We start from the raw sequence: 24751 nt of genomic DNA, 5'->3' as shown, positions 1-24751 counted from the left end.
GTCAGAGTGAGGAACATTTCACACCACGTAAGGTTCTGACAACGCTGTCTCACAAAGGACATCACCATGTCACTCAACTTCTGATGCTGTTCACGGCGCTTGTACATCCTTTCAGGCCTGGTAACAACACTAAATAAGGACAACACTTATGCACTTAGGTGGCTGTACTACGTGTCTCAGACAATTGCAGTTCCAATCATTTACATTCCCGCCTATGGTGTGTACATCCAGGAGCTACACTAACACCTGTCCATGTCTTCTGATTGATTCCCTTTTTGGTAGTCGTTGTTAAATGAAGATTACGTTGTTTCCTCCATATCTACGGTTCGGAGTGCTAAATTCTTTAATTCACCCTTCGTTTTGTGATTATTTATAATTTTAAACATGAAACTCTGTTGATCTGAAATTTCAGTAAATTGCATTTCATCACATGGTTGGGAACATACAATGTTAACATAAATATGTAATTTCAATACGTTCGAGCGTTAAGGATCGTGGGAATAATTGTCGTACTAATTCCAGAGAAACTGACACTACATTGCAACATAACTGTCAGTATAATTGGTGTAACTAGATTCTCATCTATGACGACTACAGTAACGATTTTTCTTTCACTATTGCTGATAAAAGTAATGACGGAAAATTTAATGTTGTTTATGGGAGGATCAGTTTGGGTTTTGCAAGAAAGTAACAACACCCAAGTCGATATTGACCACATGACCTTCCTATCAAGATAGATTAAGAAAACCTATGTTTATAGCATTTTTAGATTTAGAGAAAACTTTGGTAATATTGACAGTGTTTCACTACTTCTACCACTAAGGCATGCGAGATAAAATATGGTGAACGATAGGTTATGTACAATTTCCGCTGGAACCAAACAGCAGTCCTACTAGTCGAAGGACATGAAAGGAAACAATAATTTAGAGGAGGTTGAGGCAGTATTGTAGCCTACTCCCGTTGTTCAGTCTGTACACTGAGCAAGCTGTGAAGGAAACTAAGGAAAACTTTAGGAATGGATATCAAGTTGAGAGAGAGGAAATAAAAAATGTTCATTGTGTACATTGAGCGAGCTGTCAAGGAAACCAAGAAAAATTTTGGATATGGAATTAAAGTTGGGAGAGAGAAAATAAAATATTTGAGGTTTGCTTATGACGTTGTAATTCAGTCAGAAACGACAAAGGACTGCGAATAAGAGATAAACGGAATGGATACCGTCTCGAAAAGAAGCTACATGATAAACACCAACTTCAGTCAGACGACGCTGAGAGAATTACATTTGCTAATGGGGCATTAAATGAGTAAATGTGTTTAATTATTTGGGCAGCAAATAACTGCTGGCGTCGAAGTAGAAAGGACACAAAATACAGACTAAAAGCAACAAAGTTGAGAAATTTGTTTCCATTTGTAACAGTACAACTGAACATCTTAAACGGCAATCGATGCTAACGTTATACCTCTACGAGGAATTTTTGAGATAGTTGACCGTGAGATAACCTAATGGAAACAGATCAGTCAAACTAGGGTCCGTTTCCGAATACTCCAGCAGCATATAAAGAATAGTAAACGGTATGACAGGAACAGACGCTTTCCTAGCACAACAGCAAATTGTAACATTACATATTAAAACAGCTAACCTAACCTTCCTTGACACATACACTAAACTCTTTCCTTATATCTGTTCACACAGCAACACAGTAACCTAACCCTGCAGATAAAGACACTACTAACTAGTAAGTCAGATAAACAAATGGCCAGTGAGATAGTAAACAGCAACATATGCCTCTCAACAACACGGACGTTAGATGAACTATGTGTAACAGTTTAGAAAACCATTTACCGACACACATGAAACTAGTAGCAATACTGAACAGGGAAAAGCTTGAAATGATTCTGAATTTAAATAAGGGGGTCTCCTAATGATCATAATCTTTAACTTCATCGTCTAATACAGGGTCTCTAAGCCTCTGCATTAACCAACTTGCAATAGAATAGATAACACAGCAAACAGTTCTTTCTTGAACTCGGTTTGAAGAAACTAAACAGAATGTAAATCTAATTACAGTGTCTGTGAAGGAGACTTTGCATTGCTTCATTAAATAATTAGGCTGGTAAATGAAATCCCTTAAATTTTCATGGTTTGCAGAACCATGCTCATATACAAATCTACAGCAGTATGTATGAGAAAAGATCAGTATTCTTATCATTAAGTATTAGTTAAGTAAAGCACAACAATCTATAACACTTTAAATAACAAATGTACATTCATAAGCAGTTTTTTGACCTACTCGAAGTTGTAATTGGCTGTGGGAATGACAACACAAGGTTAAATTCAAGTACAGCCACTTTCTCATAATAAATTAGGACACTTGTAATTAAATTCACTAGGATAGGTAACCTGTTCAGGTTTGTGATTTGGTATAATCACGGGGGTAAGAGTTTTTAGTAACACCAAGACTGATATTAAAATTAATCCAGTTTCACAAATACCTTGACCATTTACAAAGTGCCAAATACAAAACAATTTATTGGAAGGTTGGTGGCACTGGTGGCGCTATTTGCAGTGGCTATTAACCTGGCGGCGATGCGGTCATGGCATTACTGTTGACCTTGCCCTGTTACTGATCTCCTTGGCGTCGAAATAATATTTTAATAGGGCCAAAAACCATGCCATGATAATGGTATCACCAAATTCAGCATCCGAGGCCAATCAATACTGCCCTTAAGATCTTCTGGCCTCAAAACTTCAGGAATACGAGCCACTATGATCCGCTGCTGCTAGCGAGTTGTTAACCACAGAACTGCTCATTCCAGGCTCCTCACTCGTCACAAAGGACGAGTTGCCACTTGCGCGCCGACCACACCTTTTCCACTCCGCCCTGCCGCTCCCGTAGCTGCGGGGCTTCCTACATACTTAACCTTACGTTCCCTAACTATAGACCAAGTCATTAATAGTACATTACATAACAATGATTTTACTAGTTAATTAAATCCACGAGCATAATTTAAACAACATCGTTCAAAAATTCACTTAACTGAAACATGTATACTCAGTCAAAGAATTTCCATGAGAGAAACAACATTATACATAAGAAATAATACAAACTGACATAGAAATATGACACAGATACAAAATCGGTCAAAAATAAGTGTTACACGTCGAATCTAAATTTGAGTGTTAACAAGTTTCTTTTTCTGAAGTTATTTCTCAGGCTTGTAGCCTTACATGCAATAGAATAAGGGAATAGAATATTTTGAAATGTGACGCTACAAAAGAAAGTTAAGAGCTGGGTTTGTGCATGAAGATAAATAATGAGGTGCTGTTGAACCGAATTGGAGGAAAAGAAATGTGTAGCACAACCAAAGTAGACATCAATTCTTTTGGCCGTAGACATATTTAAACCAACCCTAAATGGCCTGACTGCTTAAGTTGAGCGAGATGGTGCAATTGCAAGACACAGATCTCGTATTTGGGATGATTGCAGTTTAAATACCTGTTCCACCATCACGTTTTAGATTATCTGCGAATAACCTAAATAGTTTAGAAACTGCCTAAATGGTTCATTTTAGTGAACACATCCGATTAACAACCCCGTCCTTCCTGTGAGCATACGCTCAGTTTGTAATGAACCCCATCGTGAATAGAACGCTAACACCGAACCTACCGTCCTTCCTTAGATGTTGATAAAAGTTTAGTCGTTAGTATACACGTGAGAGGGATGCCGAAAGTCATTAATGAGGTACATAACAAATTTTCACATCATTCAGAAAATAACCCTTTTTCTGTTAGTGTCATTCCAAACACGTGTTTAATAAAATTCGAAATATTCCAACAAAACAAACCATTGAGCAAGTTGAAACATTATATTTTACCTTGGATTTTAGGTTTCAAGTAGTAACATGGAATTTTGAGTACTGATGTATTAAATAAGCGAGAATCAATAGCACTTACATATTACAGATTTTCTCTTTAAGAAAGTCACTTTCAGATTTTCTTGGTAACTTAGTCATTCATTGTATTTATCGACACAATGACTGGAAATATATTGTTCCACAAAATCGATGACTTGTTAAGTGCATACGAGGGTCATTAGATGATATTTTCTGATGACGACAGAAGCTAAGGTTTGTCTTCTTCAGTGCAGTTTGGTACAGAAGACGAAACGGTCTGGGAAACAGGTGATAAAAATTCAAGTAAATCTGGTGCCTGTAGCGGAGATTGAAGAAAATGGACATTTAAACAGACTATAGCAGGCTGGCAAATTTTAGAACAATTAAGTTTTCGTTCCTGTACTTCCTCTTCGAAACAATGTTTCGTAGGGAGGAAGGGGTTAATTTCAAACCAACAGCATTTTTCGCTTTTGGGGGGATAACCAATAATTGTTACAGAGGCAGTCACTCCAGTGCACGCACTTGCAGGGATTATTTGTAGATGGTGACACAGAAACGATCAGAAATCATACTTGAGTCATTATAATGTGAAAAGTATATCTGACAAAATTCTCACTCCTCTGAATGTGTGTCTTTTTCGAAATGTTGTTTTGCATGTGCTGAAAGCTGTTCATTAATGCTCACCTTAAAGTTACTCATTTTTACACTAGGTGTGAACAGCCAAATGACTGCAAACAGAACCCGTGTACTCGACTGATAACCACACTACGGTCTGTGGCTGTTAAAATGAACGTGTATCTGTAGTCGACAGTTCGGAACTGTATTAGGCTGAACAAGGAGACGCCTCCGTGGGCCATTTGAGAGCTTCACAAAGTATTTTGTTACCCATATTTGGTATTCTCTGCTCTGTTTCCCGTTGGTGGTCGCGCTGGACGGATATTCGAGGCTGGTATGTGGACGTTGTCTACTGAGTTGAGGTTAAGTTTGATGGTCGTTCCACTGAAGGAATTGTGGTGCGATTATGGTATTACTAACTCAGATTGGAGTAATATATTGTTTGTAATAGGTAGTGTGAACCCTTCACTTTCTTCAAAGGAAGAGATCTTATTCCATGATTACGGAGTAGTAATCGTATTTCAGTTGTCAATCTCTGAGTTATGAATACGACATTCATTACCATGTCACCATTCTATGGTTAGTATTACGTAAAGTACTCAGCGTGTATGGAGTCGTTTTTGTTTTTATTCTCGTGTTTCTGGGAGATGTACACAACGAGGCTCTTTACAGGACAAACGTAATTTTCTTGTTTGCCGCTGCTTATTCATGGACTTATTAATAATCAGGAACTCCGCTAAAGCAGTCTAGATTCATTTTTCTCCCACAGTAATTTATGAAGTTTGCACGAGTTTTGAAATGTTCAACATGCTGTTGTATTGTTTACTTGAGACAGCATCTGATCTTAGAACAAGTTATTATTGAGCCAAAATTAGGTTTAAAAGATAAATACTTCCATAGCCCTTTACCTAAGTCACATAACTTCTGTGTAAGTCAAGAAAAAGGACTAGGTGGCTTTCGGGGTCGGTTCTTCATTTGTCACAAATGTAGCTCTTTTGTTCCTATACAAGCTGTGGAGTTATGTTAGAGTTGCGCTTCTCTATAAATTTGAAAAGATGAGATATGTGATGCATTTTAGTGATAGGATCATATTCTTGCAGCTACAGCCGATTTCGCTATTCCTAAGTTATTGCGGAAGGGGAATCCTGATACTCTAACTGAATGAAAAATGAGTGTAATTCCTTCTTCAGCAACAGATGATGTTTAATGCAGTCTTGTAGTTATGGTATGTGGTCCGTTTTAAACAAACCACACTTTAGTAAACTCGAAAGTAAGGTGAAACAACTACAAAGGCTATTTTGGTACGTTTCTGTTCCTAGCAGTTAAACTGTTTTATGTTTTAAGACAATAATTTATACCCCTGTACTGAAAGAAATGGATGAATCTTGAACTGGATAGAGTTTCCAGTAGTCATAAACACAAGAGGTCATGAAGAATAAAGAATTAACGTGCAGATGATGAAAATCTCTCGGGTTTTTCAGCCGAATGGCACCAAGGCCCCACACAACCTGTGTTACCTAACCATGCACTCAAGCTTCAAGATTGCAGCTCGCCAGTGTGGACCAGCAAGAGAACTTGAAACAAATTCTGTGTGTCCATAGGTGTTATATACGTAATATGGTTTCAGTTCTGCTTCGGAGAAATCAATAGCTAAGTCAAGAAATTACACATGAATTACGGCACATGACTTGCCCAACCTGCTGTGTAAAATTTTGTGCCTCTATAGTACAGTGTCACAGAATTGAGACAGAGAGTTTTTCGAACAAAAACGTCACTGCGAAAGTAAATTTTCTCTTATTCCATGTGCAGGAAGTACACGTTTTTCGCTTCATAAAAACCATGATTTTTTGGGCATAAAGTCTTAACATTATTACATTAAAATACTATTTATTTATTCCGTTTAATATTAGACAAAGGTAGGGCTCAATGCGCGCTGCACTATTTATGTGAATGCTGGATTAGTCAGAACTTTAGAAAGACTTGTTTATGTATTTGTTATTTTTGCAGCTCACTTGGTGACAATTTCAGTAATCATGGCTTCTTTAAAATGGTGTTTACCTGCAATTATGTACTTATTACAATTGCATGATACGTGAAGAGTATTTACATTTTCCGGGTAGCAGAATCTTTGCAATTTCCGCTCATTGCCGATTACTGCAGTTATAAGTGTTTTCGTATGTAACTTCGGCCTGTGGCGTTGTAATTTAAATCAGGTCTCCCTTATTTCTTAAAATTAGGTTATAATTCAGCAAAGCATTTGAAGTTATCACAGAAACAATAAAACTGCAGGCAATATTTTTTGTCTGTTTTCATGAGGCGATGGTCTTAATTTTTCTTATAATGTACCCAACCTACCAACTTACACAGAGCATAAAGTTTCTACAGCGAGCAATTATTTGTCGTTTCATACTTCTGTTCACTGTAATTTTATTTGGTTTCTTGTACAGTGAATCTGAAATTGAGAATAGTTATATGAAGCATATGATTTTAAATAATTTCTTGAAATGTAATTAAAGATATTAAAAGCAATTTACTTTTTACTTGATTTTGTCATTCGTGCAGTATTAGTATCATATGCTTTTACACTGAAACAGTTTTTTTGTAATTCGTACATATGATTCTTAAGAAAGCGCCATTGACGTAGTTCCCTATTCATCTTTCTCTCTCCCTCGCGGAATAGTACAGTAATGCATTTTATACGAAAGAAGTATAAAGTGCAATGATAACATAACCACATATGGAAAAATATTTTTTTAGAAAATAAACACACTCGACAGCAAGGGAAATATTAGCAGAGTATTACAAAGAAGAATGAAAATTAGAAAAGGAATAAGAGAAGCATAAATAAAAGCAACAAGCAAGAAGACAGACAAAGAGCAGCATGCCTTCCTTACTTTGGTACCATTCCATAACGAACAGCTGATTTATTGATACCATACAATGTAGTAGTTGATTTTTGCCCAGAAATAAATTGGGTAATATTCTACCACACAGTACAGAAACCAGTAAAGATAAACTCTCCAGCGCAACTCTATAGAAGACAAAAGGCAGTCAATGCACTCAACAATATGTCGGTCAGACCGAACGAAACTTCTGAACTAGATTCATGCATTTAGGAACAACACACTCACAAACCTACAGTAGCTGCACACATTCAGGACAATGGACAATACTTTGATAAACAGAGGACAATCTAATAAAACCTTACAAAATAAACAAAGGCCACTACCTCAATCTTCATGAAGAGCAGGAAATTTCCATTCACGATAGAAAAGTTGGATGGAACACGCTAAATGAAAAAAGCCGAGAAAGCGGCAGTGAGCTTCTTTAAAAACTTCGCAGATATACTAGATGATGCACTGTAACTTTTTCCACTCTCTACTTCCTGAGGGACCTTGACAAATGATAATTCCAAAAGCATTGTACAGAAACACTAAGAATTAAATTACGTTGATAGTGAAACTGCAAGTTTTATCTATCTTTATGCTTTTTATTTAATTTTTGCCTTTATTTTTGTCATTCCTGTCACGTATTTGCATTAGTAATACCTTCAACAACTTGTGAACAATGAAAAAAATGTATAGTTACATATATATGGTCCAATAATAAAAGTTAGTAATGAATAATCTCTGAGGCAAGGCACTATTCCTTTATATCGTTATAATCTTGGGTTGGTTATGCTATTGGTCCGTGTTCTGTGAGATAAGTTAAAATGTGTGTTTATGACGAACAGCTCTTAGAATAGATTGTACGCAACTGTATCTCTGTTCAAAAATCTTAGTGCCATTTTATTCTAATAACTGCCTGTTATACGTTTTTGTAGCAAAATGAAATTACAACAAATAACTGGCTACATTCAGATAGCAAAAATGTTGCATAATATCATTGTTCCACCCGAAGAAGAGAGTGTAAACTGCCAAAACGCGTGGGATGAAATGAAAAGAGTGAAGAACACAGGTAATTGTTTTTTCTTTTATTATTACAAAGTAAGAAAAAAAAGAGGTGTGTGCCGTAGATAACGTTCTGCTTTTAAGACAACCGCTGCATTTGGAGTAGGTATCTGTTGTAAAACACGATCTGCGGTGGTTCCCCCATGACAGACTCGAAAATAAATTTGGCTCCCGTCCTAATTATCACGCCGTTGCCAGACGAAGTATGAAGGAAAACCGCCAGATGGATGAATTCGTCCCGCGACGGGAAGGAAAATAGTGGAGAGCGGAGAAAAAGAGGAACGGGAGACGAATAATTAACGGCGCGACCGCGGCTGTAAATGGCTGCTTGTGGGAAAGGGGGGAGGGGGGCAGCTTACTGCTTCGCCCCTCTGCCCCCCTCCAGAACACGGTACAGCGTCTGGTGGGTAAGTCCGCCGTCTGGAAGGCGGCCAACGTCGCTGATGGAATTTCCAACGACGCCCGCACGTTTCCGCAGGTAGGTCGTATTTCTCAGCGCGGAACGCTCTGACGTCTCCGCAAAGAGTGAAAGTAGTGAGGCGGCTTGTGTGACGGCGAGATGAAAGTGGACAAAAGGAGCGGAGAGACTGAAGAATGAGAGGCTTTTGCCTTTTCCTCTTATACATCAACTTCAAGCCAAAGTCGGAGGCAGAGCATTTTTTTCCGTCTACCGTGTAACAGATTTCTTGAGAACCAACAGTTCAATGGCTCCAAGCCGAGATGCTACTAAAGAGGTCCACTGCACTTAATCAAATCCTGTATACTTAATTGACAAGGCCATTTGTTCTACGAATTAAACTTTTCTAAAATGTGATTTTTCTTCTGCTTCTATTTTCTTCGTAACTAAGCTGAGACTATCCTCAGCTGGAAGTTTGGTTTGAACTCTACAGTGAATTAGTCGGTGTAGTCTAACTTGAAATGGTATGCCGTTACATTTCTCCTAACTTTGAAAGTGCTTACGCAATGAAGGGTACAGAAACCCATAATTTAACGTGAGAAAAGTACCAAGGAATGTCATTAGGAGCGGGTAGTCCGTTATTTGGGCATAACAAAATACAAACGGACCAGAATACGTAAAGACGCTACAATTCAAGTAAACCACACGTTGGAAACCGAAGATATTTCAGGGGTTGTGAAGTTTTTGGACATATCCCTCTCCAACTCCTCTTTCTGCCTCTCCTGCCCCTCACTCTGTCCCACCCCTATTTCTCCCCAATTGAAAAGAAACATAAAACGACAGATGTAGTCTTTCTTGTAAAAATTCCTTTACTAATGAATGAAAACACTTTACTTATTTCGTGTTACATGGTTTTACGCACTACAGTGCGGTACGAAGATAAAGTAAATTGAAACCTAAGAGTGCAAATAAAATTATATTGTGAGAAACACTCATTGAGCAAAGAATACAAAATCATTAAATTTCAGTTCAAAGAACATGTTGCATCTACTTTGCATCACAAAATAAACATATGTATACAAATGTGAACCACCATGTACAGGTAGTTCAAAAATTGTTCAAATGGATCTGAGCACTATGGGACTTAATACCTGAGGTCATCAGCCCCCCAGAACATTAGAACTACTTAAACCTAACTAACCTAAGGACATCACTCACATCCATGCCCGAGGCAGGATTCGAATCTTCGACTGTAGCAGCCTCGTGGTTTCGGACTGAAGCGCCTAGAACCGCTCGGCCTCAGCGCCGGCTGCAGATAGTTAACAATCATTAAAAAGAGTAAGGCCGCTTTCACTGTGTCCGTAATGTGGGGAAACAAAACAACACCAAGTTTGAGCAGACGTTTTATTGTCGCACAAACCATGGATGACGCATTGTACAGTGTAGTATACACAGGGTGTTTCAAAAATGACCGGTATATTTGAAACGGTAATAAAAACTAAACGAGCAGCGATAGAAATACACCGTTTGTTGCAATATGCTTAGGACAACAGTACATTTTCAGGCCGACAAACTTTCGAAATTACAGTAGTTACAATTGTCAACAACAGATGGCGCTGCGGTCTGGGAAACTCGATAGTACAATATTTTCCACATATCCACCATGCGTAGCAATAATATGGCGTAGTCTCTGAATGAAATTACCCGAAACCTTTGACAACGTGTCTGGTGGAATGGCTTCACATGCAGATGAGATGTTCTGCTTCAGCTGTTCAATTGTTTCTGGATTCTGGCGGTACACCTGGTCTTTCAAGTGTCCCCACAGAAAGAAGTCACAGGGGTTCTTGTCTGGCGAATAGGGAGGCCAATCCACGCCGCCTCCCGTATGTTTCGGATAGCCCAAAGCAATCACACGATCATCGAAATATTCATTCAGGAAATTAAAGACGTCGGCCGTGCGATGTGGCCGGGCACCATCTTGCATAAACCACGAGGTGTTCGCAGTGTCGTCTAAGGCAGTTTGTACCGCCACAAATTCACAAAGAATGTCCAGATAGCGTGATGCAGTAATCGTTTCGGATCTGAAAAATGGGCCAATGATTCCTTTGGAAGAAATGGCGGCCCAGACCAGTACTTTTTGAGGATGCAGGGACGATGGGACTGCAACATGGAGCTTTTCGGTTCCCCATATGCGCCAGTTCTGTTTATTGACGAAGCCGTCCGGGTAAAAATAAGCTTCGTCAGTAAACCAAATGCTGCCCACATGCATATCGCCGTCATCAATCCTGTGCACTATATCGTTAGCGAATGTCTCTCGTGCAGAAATGGTAGCGGCGCTGAGGGGTTGCCGCGTTTGAATTTTGTATGGATAGAGGTGTAAACTCTGGCGCATGAGACGATACGTCAACTTTGGCGTCATTTGGACCGCAGCTGCAACACAGCGAACGGAAACCCGAGGCCGCTGTTGGATCACCTGCTGCACTAGCTGCGCGTTGCCCTCTGTGGTTGCCGTACGCGGTCGCCCTACCTTTCCAGCACGTTCATCCGTCACGTTCCCAGTCCGTTGAAATTTTTCAAACAGATCCCTTATTGTATCGCTTTTCGGTCCTTTGGTTACATTAAACCTCCATTGAAAACTTCGTCTTGTTGCAGCAACACTGTGTTCTAGGCGGTGGAATTCCAACACCAGAAAAATCCTCTGTTCTAAGGAATAAACCATGTTGTCCACAGCACACTTGCACGTTGTGAACAGCACACGCTTACAGCAGAAAGACGACGTACAGAATGGCGCACCCACAGACTGCGTTGTCTTCTATATCTTTCACATCACTTGCAGCGCCATCTGTTGTTAAAAATTGTAACTACTGTAATTTCGAAAGTTTGTCCGCCTGAAAATGTACTGTTGTCCCAAGCATATTGCAACAAACGGTGTATTTATATCGCTGCTCGTTTAGTTTTTATTGCCATTTCAAATATACCGGTCATCTTTGAAACACCCTGTATGTATACTCTGTCCACAAAAAGAAGTGTATGCGATCTCATTTTTTTATTTGATTTAGTTAAAGTACATGCAGAGTTTTTGAAGGGAATATAAATTATGTAATAACAATTATTTGGACAGAAAAATTTAAAAAAATTTGTTGTCCCAGTAAATGATAGAAGTGGTGACTGGTAACTTGGGTGGTAAGAGCAACGTTAATTTGATCGGGTGAAGCTTGTGAGTGAGGTAATCAGTTGCATAATACGATTTACAATTAACTCAGAATTTTATGACGAACATTTTATTGATTTGGAAAGCGTCATCTCCCTTTTTCAGTTATATGTCGGATTTGTTACAAACCCATAGCACTTGCTGTTAATATATACAAGATAAGACAAAATGTTGTGAAAACGCGGAAGGAGCTTATATAGCAGCTGAAAAACGACAGTTTTAGAAAATCATGGCCTTCACAAGTTCAACAAAGATAACGCATAGTTTCCGCAAGTGTTGTACATTACACAAAGTGTTCATAATCATGACCACCGCAATCAATTCATGTATAATAGCTTGGTAGGAAATTCTGGCATATGATACTTAGAGCACCGGGCATCTCACGAACCTCACCAGACATTGCAAGGATTCTGAGAAGCTGTATTTCTTCGTCGATATCTGGCAAGTGTGTGCCAGGGTTTTTATGTGCTTCCAGAAAAAAAAAAACGTGAAAATTAAGAGGCGTAAAATGATGGGAGCCAGATAGTAGTGCAACTAGACATTACCTTCCTATCTAACGCATGGGGTATGCAGCGTTGAGTAAGCTACGTAACTGCACAGTGAAGTGTGCAGAGAGTATTAAGCTTAGCTGCCTCCACGTCTGACGATACACGTTAAGTATTCCGATTCCAAACTTGTAGTTCAACTCCTCTGTCTGCTGAATCACCCTGTATTCGTCAAGCAACTGATATCTAACAGAGAAACACAAGTTAAACCTATAGTTCCATTAGACTTTTCTTATCAGTGTTTAAGAAGGGTAGTAGGAGTAATCCATCGAACTACAGACCCATATCATTGACGTCGGTTTGCAGTAGGGTTTTGGAGCGTATACTGTATTCAAACATTATCAATCACCTCGAAGGGAACGATCTATTGATACGTAATCAGCATAGTTTCAGAAAACATCGTTCTTGTGCAACGCAGCTAGCTCTTTATTCGCACGAAGTAATGGCCGCTATCGACAGGGGATCTCAAATTTATTCCGTATTTCTAGATTTCCGGAAAGCTTTTGACATCGTTCCTCACAAGCGACATCTAATCAAGCTGCCGACATATGGGGTATCGTCTCAGTTGTGCGACTGGATTCGTGATTTCCTGTCAGGAAGGTCGCTGTTCGTAGTAATAGACGGCAAATCATCGAGTAAAACTGAAGTAATATCATGTGTTCCCCAGGGAAGTGTCCTGGGACCTCTGCTGTTCCTAAGCTATATAAATGACCTGGGTGACAATCTGAGCAGTTCTCTTAGGTTGTTCGCTGATGATGCTGTAATTTACCGTCTAGTAAGGTCATCCGAAGACCAGTATCAGTGGCAAAGCGATTTAGAAAAGATTGCTGTATGGTGTGCCAGGTGGCAGTTGACGCTAAATAACGAAAAGTGTGAGGTGATCCACATGAGTTCCAAAAGTAATCTGTTGGAATTCGATTACTCGATAAATAGTACAATTCTCAAGGCTGTCAATTCAACTAAGTACCTGGGTGTAAAAATTACGAACAACTTCAGTTGGAAAGTGGTGGTTGTGGTGGTTAGTGTTTAACGTCCCGTCGACTCAGTTGGAAAGACCACATAGATAATATTGTGGGGAAGGCGAGCCAAAGGTTGCGTTTCATTGGCAGGACACTTAGAAGATGCAACAAGTCCACTAAAGAGGCAGCTTACACTACAATCGTTCGTCCTCTGTTAGAATATTGCTGCGCGGTGTGGGATCCTTACCAGGTGGGATTGACGGAGGACATCGAAAGGGTGCAAAAATGGGCAGCTCGTTTTGTATTATCACGTAATAGGGGAGAGAGTGTGGCAGATATGATACGCGAGTTGGGATAGAAGTTGTTAAAGCAAAGACGTTTTTCGTCGCGGCGAGATCTATTTACGAAATTTCAGTCACCAACTTTCTCTTCCGAATGCGAAACTATTTTGTTGAGCCCAACCTAGATAGGTAGGAATGATCATCAAAATAAAATAAGAGAAATAAGCGCTCGAACAGAAATGTTTAGGTGTTCGTTTTTCCCGCGCGCTTTTCGGGAATGGAATGGTAGGGAGATAGTATGATTGTGGTTCGATGAACCCTCTGCCAAGCACTTAAATGTGAATTGCAGAGTAATCATGTAGATGTCGATGTAGATCAGGTCTATTAATTTACAAGTAGCATTTTACCAAGGTTATTTTTTGTATGATTTTTACATTTCACTGGTCAGAAGTTGCTTTTCAAAATCGTGTGCAGCTGCAAGATCTACTTACCGGAATATCACACGAGGGACACGTAACTACTCACAGGATTCAAAAGCATTCCGTGTATGTTACATGTGAAAGAAACACTAATCACTTCTACATGTCAGTCTGCTCAATAGAATATACTCACTCCTCTTCACAGGATGCAAGTACGGTACACACAGACATCGCGCTAATTTATGAAATATAAATGTTTACTAACGTATTAAATTTACTCGTACATTTGATTAATGAAAACAGTATACTTGTTCCGTGTTACATGGTTTTGCGCACTTCAGTGCCGTATAAATATAAATTAAATTGAAACCTAACAGTGCATATAAAATTATATTGTGAGAAACACTCATTGAGCAAAGAATACAAAATCATTAAATTTCAGTTCTAAGAACATGTTGCATCTACTTTCCATCACAAAATAAGCATATGTATACAAATGTGCACTATCATGTACAGGTAGCTAACAATCATTAAAAAGAGTAAGGCTGCCTTCACGATAGTCCTTTAGTCTATGATCTTTAAACTGCTATGTCCCTAACGTGTACTAACATTAAATTTACTCGTACATTTAATCGTTGATATGTCCATGTGGCCATACTGATTAAGGTACAACTGCTTAAGGCAAATGGCAGGGTGCTCCGGTTAAACCTTCAGAGTTGTGAGGCCGTAGATGATGTATAAAACTATTCCATGGTGTTTTTATAAGAAGACAAAAACCATCGCTGAGGCTGTAGAAAGTTTTTGTTAAAACAACGACCGTTTCGCGTCGATTTAAGCGGATCCATTGTAGAATATAAGAAGGTGTGGTGTCAACTATTAAGAAAGGTTTGTTGAGGGGATTTAGACATATTGAGGAAATAAACGGAAGAAGCTAGGCAAAACAAGTATACCATCTGAGTGTGGATACGAGAGTTGGAAGGGTTCTGAATGCGTCTCAACTAGATTAACAGCGTTTTTAGCAAAGACTAGCTTCGAAATTCCCAAATCAAATTAAAAACAATGAGCGTACATGTATAGCTTAAATTTAAAAATACTTGGTTCTAAAAACAAATCTCATAGCTGTACTTCGGATATTTGGCTCTGTCGACCACTGGTCTTACCAACAAAACTGACTTCTAGATAACCACAGTGCTTAAATTCACGCTTCTTTCTGCTTTGTTTCAAAATTAATTTAAAATATAGAGCATAAGTTATAACTGGAGCGTAGGGAAGATATGCAGTTTGCAAAGAATCTATACGTTTACATTCGGAGATTAAATTATGTGGGAGCAACTGGACTTTGTATCGAATTTGAATACCTATGAACAGAACGTTAATGATCTTCCTTCCACACAGAATGTTGTACTTAGTTAATTACGTATTCCTTTGATAATTGTCACAATATTCTTCGTCGAAACGGTGTGTCATGAATAGTATTTCGGTAGTTCTCTCGTTTCGATGTAGAAATCAGTGTATAACATAGGCTGATCTTTCCCCGGAAGGAAGACTTTGAACTGACAGTTGGTCTAAGCAGACGAAATCTGAAACGAGATATTGATAGGCCTCAAGAAGCCTCAGTTATGCACATTGAGGCACACCGCGTGCCGTTCGGTTTCTACCCTCTTTGTTCAAAGATTGGATCGGTGTTAATTAAAATTATGAGATGATTTTTTGAATAATACTGAGACTTGTCTTGCTGAATGTACGGATAATTTACAGACGAAAATTCTCACCTATTTTTTTCTGTTTCACCAACAGTTTAATCAATGATCCAAGCAATATTTTTTTTTACAGCCTCGAGATTCGGACTCCGCCTGTAGCCGAACGAGCAACATCTTGGAAAGCTTACTTCTTAATGTTTAAAATAGGCATAGTGTAAAGTTTACTACATTTGCGCGAAGACATTCGTGAAGTATCACTACCAACCACGCGCGAGGAGTGTAAGGAAGTTCCGACCATCCATCTCTTGTTTCACTACTTATACGAAGCAACTCCGGAAGTATTTATCTCGTGATATTTTTACTTTCATATTCTTCCGAGATGTAACTTGTGAGCTACCGTAAAATTAAATGGCACATAGATTTTCAATTCCTGTCAGCATTACCGTACGTAAATTGATTTTCAGTACATATCGAAACGTCACTCTTAGTTTTAAAATGTACATGATGTTTCGATTCCATTCATCAAAGGCTATATGTCATTTATTTTTCTGTAGACATCAAGAAGTCACCCCATACATTGCTCGAAAAACCGTTTGTACCGTTCTTATGCCTCGAAAGGTCATTTCAAGTTTAGAGCATCCACGCCTTTTCATTTCACTGAAAAAGGAGGTAACAGTACTAGAAGATGGGAGATGCATTTCCTTGCAAATGGTTCAAATGGCTCTGAGCACTATGGGACTTAACATCTGTGGTCATCAGTCCCCTAGAACTTAGAACTACTTAAACCTAACTAACCTAAGGACATCACACACATCCATGTCCGAGGCAGGATTCGAACCTGGGACCGTAGTAGTCGCGCGGTTCAGGACTGAATCGCCCAGAACCGCTCGGCCACCACGGCCGGCGCAATTCCTTACAGCACGGTGAAATAATTAGAATACACATCTGCTATCGCGAAACCAAAAACATTACAAATCAAATTCGCATTCGTCGCCCGCGGCCGAAGAAAACACTTGATGACTGCTATATGTGTTCCTGGAGTTTCTGATTACGGCATGTTGAAAAAGAGCGTTCTAGAGGGCGTGATCAACACTTCTTCTCTAAAAATTCTCTTCTTCCTGTGCCTCCACGAATGACTGCTATACACGCAAGGTCTCTCCCACCACCCTCAGTGGGACGTACAAGTTCTAATTAATGCTCACCAACCTGCAGTCTTCCATAGTGTCTGTCCCCTGCGCAGAAAACAGCACGTAGGTCGTGAATCCGATATCCTGAGGCTTTAATAAACTCTCAGCGAGGAAATGATATTGTATGAATAATAAAATTTTCAATTCGTTTGTTGATGCTACTCGCTTTTTATCATCAGATCCACTTTATGAATCACAAACAATCATCATTCTTCATACTTTCATAAAAAGTAAATATATCGACTGCGTATTGGCGTAATTACCACCAAATTGTTCTCAGTTACTATTCCAAATGTGCACAGATTGCCAATAATTCCGTAATCGATGCCCACTGAGGCAGACAACACGTCTGTCTTCCGTGACTGCGGAACCAGCTCTGGTCTTACAGCCCAACCACTTAGCCCACCATCCAAGTTAGGCACGATCCGAAGATCTGTGCCTTTTCGTTTAGCAACTATTTACTAACCTGCTGGCAATTAACACTTTTGAAATAATAGCCTACTATTGAGGGATGCTTGTACATTAAGTGCAAGTAAATACACTGTTTAATTTTCTAATATTAATAACAGAAGATTATTATTTGGGGCGCAACTCTAGAAGGCAGCAGCCAATCGCTGAGAAGGACCACACTTCAGGCGCTCTTTCTCACCATACCCGTACCGAACAAACCATCTGTCATCGGTACCTCACACCACTTTACGTCGTCTTCCCACAAATGCCCTCTGAATTGCTCTAAGAAAAGCTTCTTGTAGCAGAATATGATGGCTGTAAAGCCAGAAATATAACATCATAGTGAAAAAATATTTCTTTTTATATACAAGAACGCATTAATTAATATTAATTATTGATGGCTGATTTAGACAGCTCAAACCATCTTCTAATTGTAATGCCTTTGCGTAGAATAGCCTACAACTACCATAATGATTTGTCAAAAATGTCTTTGTTTGACATTACAAACAAGGAAACGAAAATTGTACATTTTCATATCTTCAAAAATTTTTTTGTTTATAAATCGCATTCCGTTATGAGTTTCTCACTCAAGCAAAGCCTTCATAATGATGGAGAATATAAAGCACACTATACACAGAGTTGTCAAAAGAAAAACCATATATAAATAAAACTCACTTTGTGCAAATGGGCGTGTTCACATATGCAGCGCTCCACTGACACGATTCACGATATGTAATAAAAATACACACCTGTAAAAATCTTAACATGGCATGTTGTTTATATCAGTGATACATCTGAGCCGAAACAAAGGGGGAAACAGGACGACGGCGAGGCTAGGCGAATATATAGTTGTAGCACCTAGATGGCTATTACGTAGGTATCTTAAAACCAATTGGGACATTATGTTCTTCATACATATAAACCTTCCCCCATGAACCATGGATCTTGCTGTTGCTGGGGAGACTTGCGTGCCTCAGTGGTATAGATAGCCGCACCGTAGGTGCTACCATAACGGAATGGTAGCTGTTGAAAGGCCAGACAAACGTGTCGTTCCTGAAGAGGGGCAGTAGCCTTCTCAGTACTTGCAGGGACAACAGTGGAAGATTGACTGATCTGGCCTTGTAACACTAACCAAAACGGCCTTGCAGTGCTGGTACTGCGAACGGCTGAAAGCAAAGGAAACTACGGCCGTAATTTTTTCCGAGGGCATGCAGCTTTGCTCAATGGTTTAATGATGATGGCGTCCTCTTGGGTAAAATATTCCGGAGGTAAAATAGTCCCTCATTTGGATCTCCGGGCGGGGACTACTCAAGAGGACGTTGTTATCAGGAGAAAGAAAACTGGCGTTCTACGGATCGGAGCATGGAATGTCACATCCCTTATTCGGGCAGGTAGCTTAGAAAGTTTAAAAAGGAAAATGGATAGGTTAAAGTTAGATATAGTGAGAATTAGTGATGTTCGGGGGCAGGAGGAACAAGACTTTTGGTCAGGTGAATGCAGGGCTATAAATACAAAATCAAAGAAGGGTAATGCAGGAGTAGATTTAATAATGAATAAAACATAGGAACGAGGATAAGCTACTACGAACAGCATAGTGAACGCATTATTGCAGCCAAGATAGAAGCGAAGCCTACGCCTACAAATTTATATGCCAGCTAGCTCAGCAGATGTTGAAGAGACCGAAGTGTTGTACGGTTACATAAAAGAAAGTATTCCGATAGATAAGGGAGACGACAATTTAATAGTCATGGGGGACTGGAATTCGGTATTAGGAAAAGGAAGAGAAGGGAAAGTAGAAGCTGAACATTGACTGGGGTAAGGAATGAAAGAGGATGCCACCTGGTAAAATTTTACGCAGAGCATAACTCAATCGTAGCTAACAATTGGTTTAATTAATTAATTTATTTATTTATTTGCACGTCGAGTTGCATAGGACAAAATTGAGGAGAAAATCTCCAAGGTCATGGAACATGTCTGTACATGGTGTACAGGTGCTGACAGATTGAATACGGGAGTCCTTTATTTTCAATAAAAGAAAATTGAATTTTTTTTTTTAAATGCTTGAGCTATGGATGGCAATGGATCTTCATAAAGCCGTGCACGGGCCCTGGTTTGGCGACACAACAGATTTTTCCAGTATCCCACGGTTTTTTCACGTGCTCGACGAACAAACAACCTTTCTGCTGACGGGGTGACGCTTAGGGAAGCGTCGCTTGCCTAGGCAGAGCTCCTACAGCAGCCAATCAGAAAGGACCAGCAGATCACGTGTGAGCGCCCACCACGCCGAGCTGCGCGGACGAGGCGTGTGGATCGTCCTCTTTTACTGACAGGCCCCCGATGAGATCAGACGCATTGGTCGGTTGCCTCCGTTCACTTTTCGAGCCCCGGCTCAATCTGTTTGCGCCTTAGGGCCGCTAAACTCACATAATGTACCCCGGCTAGGTCAATCAGTAAATGTTTTCTCAATAAACGGGAGGCAGTTCGCCGACCGGAGTTGAAAAATTAACACTTGTTCTTTTTTAGACCCCACTTCCACCTCAGCCACATCCTTACATGCACAACTAGTGTCAGTGGAGTGGGATCTGACCAACCAAATTTTGAGTTGACAAACCGGAATTATTCGAAAAATAAACTTCACACGAAAAAATGTGTAGAATCCAAAGTTGATTATTATGAGGTGGAAATATACTAGTGCTAAAGCTAGCCCACCACCCAAGCCCCCTGCGGGTTGGGAGGGAGGCAACGTCAAAATTTCAAATGGGAACCCCCATTTTTTATTGCAGAATCAGATTCTACATAAGAAACTACCTACTTTTGTCTTAAAAATTTATTTTGATTCTTGGTAGTTGACGCTGTAATTCAAGAAAATCCATGTTTTAATTTTTGTGTGGAAAATGGTTACAGATAAATAAAAATAACTTATTTATTTCGTAAATTCTGATTCGCTATAACTAAAAGTCTCCCTCTCTCCCCATAGGGTGGGGTTTGAGAGAGAGGAATTAGAGTTTTACAAATGTTGACCTCGAAACAAATAAAATTTATCCGAAACTGCGGAAAAAAATCAGTATTTGGGTCAAAATTTGTAAAAGTTTAATCCATCCAGAAAATAATTTAGGATTTCGGTTGCAAGTGTTACTCTGAGACGAAGAGGTTAGCACAGGAGAGGAATTCTTGGCGGGCCGCATCAAACCAGTCAGAAGACTGATGACCAAAGAAACAAAATAGAAACCAGATGGCAGTTATAAGAGTCGAGGGGCATGAAAGGGAGGCAGTGGTTGGGAAGGGGGTGAGACAGAGCTACAGCCTATCCCCGATGTCATTCAATTTTTATGTTGAGCAAGCAGTGAAGGAAACACAAGAAAAATTTGGAGTAGTAATTAAAATCCAGGGAGAAAAATTAAAAACACTGAGGTTTACCCACGACATTGTAATTCTGTCAGAGACAGTAAAGGACTTCGAGGAACAGTTGAACGGAATTGACAGTGTCTTGAAAGGAGGATATAGGATGAACACCAACAAAAGTAAACCGGGGATAATGGAATGTAGTCGAATTAAATAAGGTGATGCTGAGGAAATTCGATTAGGAAATGAGACACTTAAGGTGGTAGATGTGTTTTCCAATTTGGGCAGCAAAATAACTGTTGATGGTCGAAGTAGAGATGATATAAAATGTAAACTGGTGATGGTAAGGAAAGCGTCTATGAAGAAGAAAAATTTAACATCCAGCGTAGATTTAAGAGTCATTAAGTCTTTTCTGGAAGTATTTGTATGGAGTATAGCCATGTATGGAAGTGAAACACGAGCGATAAACAGTGTAGATAAGAAGATACTAGAAGCCTTTGAAATGTGGTATTACAGAAGATTGTTGAAGAATAGATGAATAGATCACGTAACTAATGAGGAAGTACTGAATATAATTGGGGAGAAGACGAATATGTCTCACAACTTGATTAGAAGAAGGGATCTATTGGTAGTAAACGTTCTGAGGCATCAAGATCACCAATTTAGAGCTTGAGGGAAGCGTGGTGGGTAAAAATCGTACAGGCAGACCAAGATATGAATACACAAAACGGATTCAGAAGGGTGTAGGTTGCCGTACTTACTGGGATATGGAGAGTCTTGCTCAGAATAGAGTAGCTTGTGGAGCTTCAGCAAACCAGTCTTTGGACTGAAGACATCAACAGCAACATACATATTAAAATTACCATTTTTGTGATCAGTTATTTATATTTGTAATATACAGGGTGAAAAGTATTTAAACCGACATACTCTGGGAGGTTGTAGGGGACATCAAAACAGATATTTTTCCCTAATGTCATTTTTTTCTATGAGGGTTATTTAGACCGGTTGAGACCATATTACTCTCTCAGTCGTTAGAAGCCATATGTCGATCTTCAGTTGTTGGAGAGCGAATTACGCTCTTCAGTTGTAGGCAAATGCTGTCCACCAGTGTAGTAGTGCATTGTATCTGTTTACTAATGGAGCGGTACACCTGAAGTGATTACACTGATGTGGTTGGTACGTACTACGTAGCGCACCACAACGGACGAGCTGCACAGCAGGTTTATCAACAACAATATCTTAATCGCCGTATCCCGCATCATACGACCTTTGCTGCTGTGTACCAACGTCTGCGTGAGACCAGGTCATTTAGCAGATTACCTGGACAGGGACGCCGTCGCAGGTGCAATTTGAGGCAGCTGTCTTGCAGCATGTGGAGCGGGATCCTTCAGTCAGCACTCGTGTAATTGCACATAACATGGGGACGAATCAGACGAATGTAAGAACAGTCCTTCGAGAGGAATTGTTACGTCCATTTCACTTCCAGTGTGCCCACAACCTGGAACCAGGTGATTATCCACCCAGAACACAGTTTTCGCAGTGGTACCTGGAACAGGGTGAAATTCAACCTACATTTCTAGCCACTGTGTTGTTTACCGATGAAAAAACGTTTGGGAGTGATGGAGTCTTCAACATGCACAATTCGCATGTTTGGAGTGAGGATAACTCATATATCACAGTTACTAACGGCCATCAAGTGCGGTTCTTCGTTAGTGTGTTGGTTGGTGTTGTTGGTGACAGTTTCATTGGGCCGTATCTGTATCTAAGCCATTAAATAGCAGAAACTATTAAAATTATCTCGCCAGAGCATTCCCAGAATTGCTGGAAGACGTCCCGCTCCCCACAAGACAACGCATGTGGTTCCAACATGACGGGGCCGGCACATTTCAGTCGTCGGGTGCGACGATTCCTTGGCCGACGGTTCCCAGAAACATGGATTGGCAGGGATGGTCCTGTACCATGGCCTGCTCGATCCCAAGATATGTCCCCTCTGGACTGTTTTGTGTGGGGAGAGATGCGCAACCTTGTCTAAGCAACTCCTGTTGCATCAGAAGAGGATCTGTTTGCCTAGATAGTAGGAGCAGCAGGAACAATTCAGGATACTCCTAGGGTTTTTTCCCGTCTCAGACAAAACAATATCCGACGGTGCAGCCTTTGTTTAAGTGTCAATGGAGGCATTTTTGAAAATCTACTTGGTTGTGTTAATGTGTTGTCTCTTGGCCATAAAAAATTGAAAAGTGTTTAATGGTTTAATTAATTTGCCACCAGAGAAACCTTCCTCTACCAGTTTAAATACTCCTCATAGGAAAAACTGACATGAGGGAAAAATATTTGTTTTGATGTCCCCTACAACCTCCCAGAGTTTTTCGGTTTAAATACTTTTCACCCTTTATAAATATATACTGCTTTTTATTTAAGAAATGTATTAACATTTTCAAAATTTACTTCAAGAGTTCTTATTACAGTCTACTCAGAAGCTAGGTTTTGTATTCATTACAGTATATTTCAATTTTACCGAACGTATTATGGCAGCGAATTATGGCGGTGCAGTTTCCACTTTGGTAAGAGTGTTTGAAACGAGTCCCTCAGTCACTCAAGCGCCGTAGCCCGGCGTGCAGTCAAGCAGAAGAGCGTAATTTCGAGCACTTTTTTGTAACTGTTTTCAAATAAAGATTGTAAAACTTTACCCCGACATCTCATTTACCTTCATACAACAAATACATTGAAAACGACGCCCTGCGGACCTGCTACTATGACGCCTCGGGTGGCATGTTGTGTGCCTACATTCCTGGCTGCGCGTGCCGCTGCTGAACGACGCCTAGCTAAGGGATGCGGGCATGCGTTGCTATGTGAAGTATGCTTGTTGAGACCCACTCTACCGGCCTCCTCATCTCCTAAATTCATTTCAGGTACACGCTGTATATGCACGACAAAGTAAATGCCAAGTAAATAGTATTACATGAGATACACTCATGTTCAGAAAAAAAAAAACAGAACGTCTTGAACGACTAGGGATAGGACGGTCGTATTCACAGGACATGTGCAGTAGTGTGTTCTGCAGAAATGACGAGTATGTGAACCATGTTGGCCAGTGGGTTCAAAGTCAACATCGATATCGCGGCGCAACACCACCTACGGGTATAAAGTGCCAGAGGCTCTTCGTATATCGTAATGGATTAGTGTAACTTGAACACGCGTGCAGACTGCCTCGCAGATGTATGCGCGAACCGAAACGTCGGATCAGTGAATCTGAACGCGGTCGCATTGTTGGCACGACAGAAAGTGACCCATCCTCCGCGAAATTGCTGCTCGTGTGGGACGAAGTGTTACGGTAGTGAAACGGATGTGTGCAGAATGGTTCACAGAAAGCTGGAGAACACGATGAGATGGACCAGGTCGCACCACAGAGATCAGCCGCCAAGAAGATCGACACCTCATCCGAATGGCATTGCAGGACAGATCTGCGTCCACCTCGGCTTTGGTGCAGCAACGGAACAGTGTAACACATAGCACACTATCAGGGGAGACAGCCCGTCGCCGTTTACTACGGCATGGGTTACGAGCGCATCGTTCATCTCCGCCTTTCTTTGACGAGTGTGCAGAAACTTGAAAGACGGCAATGGTGTACGGAGGGACATAACTGACGACAGGAGTGGCATCAGATACTGTTTTTGGACGAATCGAGGTTCAGTTAGTTTCAAAATGATGATCGCATTTTGATTCACTGTAGACGGGGGGAGCAGCAACAAAGTGACTGCATTCGTACAAGACATACAGTGACAACTCAAGGTCATAAGGTATGGG

This window comes from Schistocerca americana, chromosome 5 (assembly GCF_021461395.2).
Source record: "Schistocerca americana isolate TAMUIC-IGC-003095 chromosome 5, iqSchAmer2.1, whole genome shotgun sequence".
NCBI classification, from domain to species: Eukaryota; Metazoa; Arthropoda; class Insecta; order Orthoptera; family Acrididae; genus Schistocerca; species Schistocerca americana.
The sequence above is the reverse complement of the archived record's forward strand: the minus strand, read 5'-3'. Positions refer to the sequence as shown.